At 44.1% G+C, this 5,954-nt stretch overlaps 1 long non-coding RNA gene across 3 annotated transcripts; it reads left to right on the top strand.

The window, feature by feature from the left end:
* The first annotated feature begins 912 nt into the window (after positions 1–912).
* On the top strand, positions 913–4,449 carry LOC119298850. 3 transcript variants are annotated; one of them, XR_005145993.1, is made up of 6 exons: positions 913–1,078; positions 1,160–1,297; positions 1,562–1,692; positions 1,777–1,943; positions 2,051–2,898; positions 3,171–4,449. It is a non-coding gene; the product is annotated as an uncharacterized LOC119298850 (long non-coding RNA). The 3 variants fall into 3 exon arrangements; XR_005145994.1 differs by having other exon boundaries at positions 2,051–3,727; positions 4,219–4,449; XR_005145992.1 differs by having other exon boundaries at positions 2,051–4,449.
* The last annotated feature ends 1,505 nt before the right edge of the window (positions 4,450–5,954 follow it).

Here is a 5,954-nt window from a genome sequence, read left to right as displayed (position 1 = left end):
ATCAGGAGACTTGGATTTGGCATGCATTCTTTGGAATGCCTGGATCTTTGAATGACATCAATGTTGTCAACCGGTCATCACTGATGAATAAGATTGCAAACGGTGAGTTGCCACCGGTGCAGTTTGTAGCAAATGGCTGTACATACAACTATGGCTATTATCTAGCGGATGGCATCTATCCAAAGTGGCAAACCATCGTGAAGCCGTTGAAAAAGCCGGAAGGTAAGAAAAATCTTGACTTCCACAATGCTTATGCGGCGGCTAGAAAAGATGTGGAGAGAGCATTTGGAATTTTGCAAGCCCAATTTGCTATTGTGAGAGGACCAGCTAGATTTTGGGATTAAAAATGCTTTGGTACATCATGCACGCTTGTGTGATCATGCACAACATGATCATCGAGAATGAGCGTGGCCAAGATTTAGACTACTCACAGTATGAGCTCTTGGGATATCCGGTGCGAGTGCGACGGAGGGCTGAAAGGGTAGCTCGTTTTATTGCCTCCTATCATGCCATTCGGTGTCAAGCAACGCACAATGAACTTCAGAATGATTTGATTGAAGAGTGGTGGGCATGGCATGGACGACAAAGAGCATGATGATATCTGCATTCGACATTGTATTGTTCATGAACTATTTGTTGTGTTTATTGCATTTGTTGTATTGAACGATAAACTATTTGTTTGAGTTGTAATGATAACGAAATTGAACTATTTATTGTTGATTTATTTTGTTTGTTTCATCACTTTTGCTCATGTATATGTGGTTTGTGCGGCGCGCGCGTTGTATTTTTACGCTCTGCTGGAGCGGCGCGCGCGCTGCATTATAGCGCGGCTGCTGGAGCCAGCGCAGGCGGGCGCGCAAAACCAGCCGAAGCGCGCGCGGCAAACAGGTTTTTATCAGAGGCTAGTCCCACTCGCGTCACCCTCCCGTACGACAGAAAGAGCGCGGAGGGGCGACCCTCTAGGTTCCTCCGCCGCCGCCGGCACTTCAACCCACTGTACCTCCACCGACGCGTCCCCCTCCGTCAAGCTCCTCAGGCGCCTCCTCCGGTCCCGGCGCCCCCAAACCGGCCAACGACGGTGAGTTGATTCCCCCTCTCCTTTCAGCCTCCCTCGATTCCCCTTGCGCTCGCACCACTTACTCGCTTTCTCGCTCTCCAGATCCCACTGAAAACGCCCGCCTTTTCCCTGGGCAACTTGGCGGCGCTGCTGAGCAGAGCGATTCCGCTGGCAAGAGGAAGCAGTAGCCAACCCAGTCCGTCGACTGCACCTTCCAGAGGCACCTGGGTGGACCAGAAGGTATACATAAAATTCAGTGTTCTTTATCTCTGGATCCATGGTTTTGCATTTTTAGTGCCTATGTCGATAGATGTCTGGGGGACATTACTACTACTGTCAACTAGTTAATCCCCTAATTTTGGTCGTCATCCATGCGTGTAATTAGCATACATAGTGTTTTGTGGGCAGATCGGGATATACAAATGTGCTGATACACAAAAATCACGCCCCCACTGTTATATGTAAAAGGATTGCATCATCTCAAAACTGTGAATTCAATTTCAGGTTAAGAGTGGACATGCCCCTCCGGATAGGGCACTCTGTCCAGGTAGAGTCACTTCATTAGAAGAAACAATCAGGAGGTTTGCTGACAAACCCCCAGAGATAAAGAACACTGAATTTTGGCAGAGATTGGGGTGAGTTTTATAACCTGTAGTTTTGACTCACTCGGGGAACCATACGATTTCTATAACCTGTAATCTTGGGGTGAATTTTGGCAGAGATTATAGTGAAGCCAGAGATTGGGGTGAGTTTTGACTCACTCAGGGAACCATACGATTTCTATAACCTGTAATCTTAGGATCTTGGATTTGGTATACAATATGGCAAGAGCCGGCTGAACGTCGAGCGGACAAAGTATATGCAGGAGATCGTTTGTGGATGCTCGGTTAGCACTTAAGACCCGAAAACAAAAGATTTGGCAGATTTTTAACATATTGCTTGCACGGGAATTCATTTTCTAAATCTGACACATAGAAAACAATTATTTTGCAGGGGAGGCCTGAGCAGCAGAATAACCGGTCTTGCCGGTGCGAGTGCCCGGCAATGATCAGATTACTTACAGCTGCAGACAATGATGGTTCATTGCTAACACAGGTCAAGCCACAACCATTGGTTGTCTCTTACTTGCGGTGAGAAAGTTCATTGGTCATCGCGGTGAGAAAGTTCATTGGCCATCGCACAAGCACAAAGGATTTGGTGAAGCAGCTTAGGGTGAACAATGTGAACTTGAACAAGGTGTACAACATAGTTGGCAACTTTTTGGTTCAACCCAGAATGTGCCTTTCACAAAAGTGGACGCTGCGCAATCTGTGTGGCAGGATAAGTCGAGACCAGGCTGACGATGATGTACATAAGACACTAGCTGTGTTCAAAGAGATGCAGTGGAACGATCCAGAATTTACCTACCGAGTACGACGTGATGAGGAAAGCAGGATCAAGCGAGATAACTATGTTGTTTTATGTGCAAATTTTAGATCAAGCGAGAGCCATGGAAGTTGCAATCAAGACGGAGTTACCCGAGACTGTGCACACCTACTCGGCGGCCCCGATGATACGGTCAGCGGTGCGCGTGGCGCTATCTCCACGAGGATGTTCTTCCTCCACCGACTCCCTCACGCACTCCGGTGGAAGCTGCCCCATCATTGGGTCTGCCGTTTCTCCACAATATCCCCCACGAGCTGAAGATGTTCTTCCTCCCCTGCCTCCCTCGAACACTGGAGCTGTTGTTCGGTCGCCGTCCACATCTGCAAGGCCCCCGTCAAGATCCTCCAAGAACGAAGGGCTCCAAGAGGAACTAGCTGCAACTACGAGTGAAAAGCCTCATCAAGATCCTCACCAAGGTATTCCCATCAGAATTATGGAATTGTTGAAATGCTAATAGCCTAAAAAAATTCAATTACACATGCTTTAGCCTCAAACGGCACTCAAAGATGTAACCTGTACGTGCTTTAGCAAATACGTATCCTTTTTCAAGTGCCACTACATGCTTAAGAATTACTCTGAACTTCTGTAGTGTGAATTGCGTAGGTAGTGTCTGTTTTCAGCAAACAACCTTGTTTATGTGATGGTTCATTTTTCAAATGATATTATTCTTGACTAACTTGTTTTGTAGAAACAAATGATGCTGCAGTCACAAGTCTTAGAAAAATTAACAAGGCAGTATTGGTGGTTTGTGAGAACTGAACCTTTGAATCCAGTGAGAACCAGGATGCTGGTATTTTGAGTCCAGTGAGAACTGAACCTTTGAATCCTTTTTTCAGGGCACTATTCAGATTCTTCTGATAAGGCCTAGTTAGTGCTAAAAGCATACAATCATGTTGGGGTACTTGTCATAAAGTTCCTGTCATGTCACTCCATTCAGAAAACAATTGCAGATTTATACAGCTGATCAGACCGTAAACTTTGCTAATTATTTGCGGAGCAACAACTTGACAGCTTGCTCTTTCCTTGATCATTCCTTTCCAATTGCTCAGGAACTTGCACAACATACAGTAGATTTCTATCTCGTGTCTTACTCTAGTTTTCTCTATGCCTTCTTAAAGCTGCTGGGAAATTGTCAAACGGATAGCTAACTTAGAAAATAGTAAGATTGGAATCAGTACTTGCTAATGCCTGACGCTTGAGGGGGAGACTGGTGTTCTGAACTTAATTGCTTTTTGCACCTAACAGGTAAATATGTGAGAAGTTTAACTGTCCATATCAATCTTAGTCATACTTGTAAAAGTCTTTTTCAGGTAGTAGCCATATTAAACCACACATCCTGTTCTCTTCAAGAACGGTGCAAACCTTTCAAATTATACAGCAGCCAATCTAAAAAAAGGATATACACGAGTTAACTTATAAGATCCTAGTACACGTCATTCAAAACTCTTCTGCTAATTAAACTGCCTTTTGTGAAGACATAGTATAGTCAAGCATTCATATTGTGATTTCCATGTACGGAATTATCTCTGAATTCATATCCTAGAAGAGAAACGATCTCCAAACCTCATGCTCGAATTAAATTTGGTTTGCACAAGTAATTATTTACCAACTGGATTCAAATATGTGAGCATGACCATTTATGTACAATATTTTCGATTATGCCAATGACCATCTGCAAATGCATTAGTTCTCTTGTTCATCTCACTGACGATCAACCTATTTCCGTTTTGTGTCAGGCCAAGTCTTCAAAGCAAAACAGCAGAAAGCAGGAAACTAAGCAGTAGTTTGTAATCCTGTTGAGTTTACCGAATGGGCATCATGTTTACCGCATGTTGAGTTCATCATGTTTCTGAATTTTGAGGTTTCTCTCGCTGGACACTGAATCTTGTGTCTTGTGTCGTTCTGTACACTTTCAGAATCTTGTGTCTTTCTGAATGAGCAAGAAAGCAAGCAAAACGTTGAATTTACTGAATCTTGTGTCTTTTTGTACACCGGCTAGTAATCATCGGCTATACATACACTGCTGTACATCATCGGCTGCACTAGTACTAGTGGTGTGTGGGTTATGGGGGCTGCACTAGCTTGGTTGATGCCCTAATGTCTGCACTTGTTCCCTGTGAAATTGCCCTACGCGGTTGCATGCGGGCTGCGTGCACGATGAAGAAGGCACAGAGGCGGACATGGCTCCTGATCTGGTAGCGGCGTCGGGGATGGATTTTCTCGAATGTGGAGGGGGTGGGGACCCACCGGCTGGTAGTTTGCCATTCGCTGCGTCCGTCAAACACGCGGCGTTGCAACGGAACAGGGAGGCCCAGGAAGAAACCTGATCCATCCACGAGTATCCTGTACCGGTCCGACGGGGTGGCTGAGCAGCAAATTAATGTGTGGGCCCCGCCCTGGAATACTTTGGCAATACGTTTGTCGCATACAGTGTGGAATACGGAAAACGCATGCATCCCGAGGAGAGACATCGAACGTGATTTCAGGATCAGCTGTGCTCAGGATCAGATGCGAATTTTCCTATATATAAGGGTTTGGAAAAAATAAATATCCATGAATTTATAATGGAAAAAAATTCTACTCATCAGCTATATAAGCTGGGGGCGAGTAGGGGAAGACAATACCCATACACGCGTACCCTTATACTAATTCATTTTAACATGTAGGTGGCATGTGTCATGAACACTGGTCATGAATTCATTCATTAGTTGTGTGTTGAACCTATTTATGTGTTGAACTTTTTTTGTGTGTCGAGCTTACGTGGCTAAAATGACTGTGTGTGTGCGTTAAAATTCTTAAATTAATGTTCAAATGCTGAAATATATATGCTGGAATGTTGTGTATATGTGTTGTAATGCTGTGTATATATGTTAAATTGCTGAAATATATGTAATGAAATGTTGAAACATTGTGTCTATAAGCTGAAATGCTCAAATACATGTGAAATGTGAAGTGGGCAAGGTGGCCGAGATAGGTATTTTTACCTGCAGGTATTACCCGCACCCGAGCAGGTATGGGTATGGAACAATTTAAAACCCGGGTTACGGGTAAGGTTACAATATTAGGCGAAAATATTAAGACGGGTGTAGGTAAGGGTACGGGTTTGGGTGAAACAAAAAAAATCTTTCAAATTTAGACATTCAATCAACAATAGCGAGGGCTGTGAGTTAAGAAACTCTTTTAGTGGCATTCAATATGTGAGTTGTCCTTTTCACTCAGGTTAGGGAAGAAGTTACCAAGGTGACGATACAACAATGTTGCTGGATATTGTGACTTTATGGTCGACCTGTGATGCATTCAAAACAAGAGTCCGAAAGAACTTAATTTTCATGAGAGTTTTGACTATCATGGAGAAAAAGAAAGAGCTACAATTGCAGCTGGAGTCATGTGAAGTCAAGGAGTAGCAGCGGAGCTCATGTTTAATGATTCTAGTCCAGGTAGATGAAGATTCGTGCATGAAGGCTTCAAGATG

This window comes from Triticum dicoccoides, chromosome 5A, assembly GCF_002162155.2.
Source record: "Triticum dicoccoides isolate Atlit2015 ecotype Zavitan chromosome 5A, WEW_v2.0, whole genome shotgun sequence".
NCBI classification, from domain to species: domain Eukaryota; kingdom Viridiplantae; phylum Streptophyta; class Magnoliopsida; order Poales; family Poaceae; genus Triticum; species Triticum dicoccoides.
This window is presented reverse-complemented; position numbering and strand designations above follow the sequence as displayed.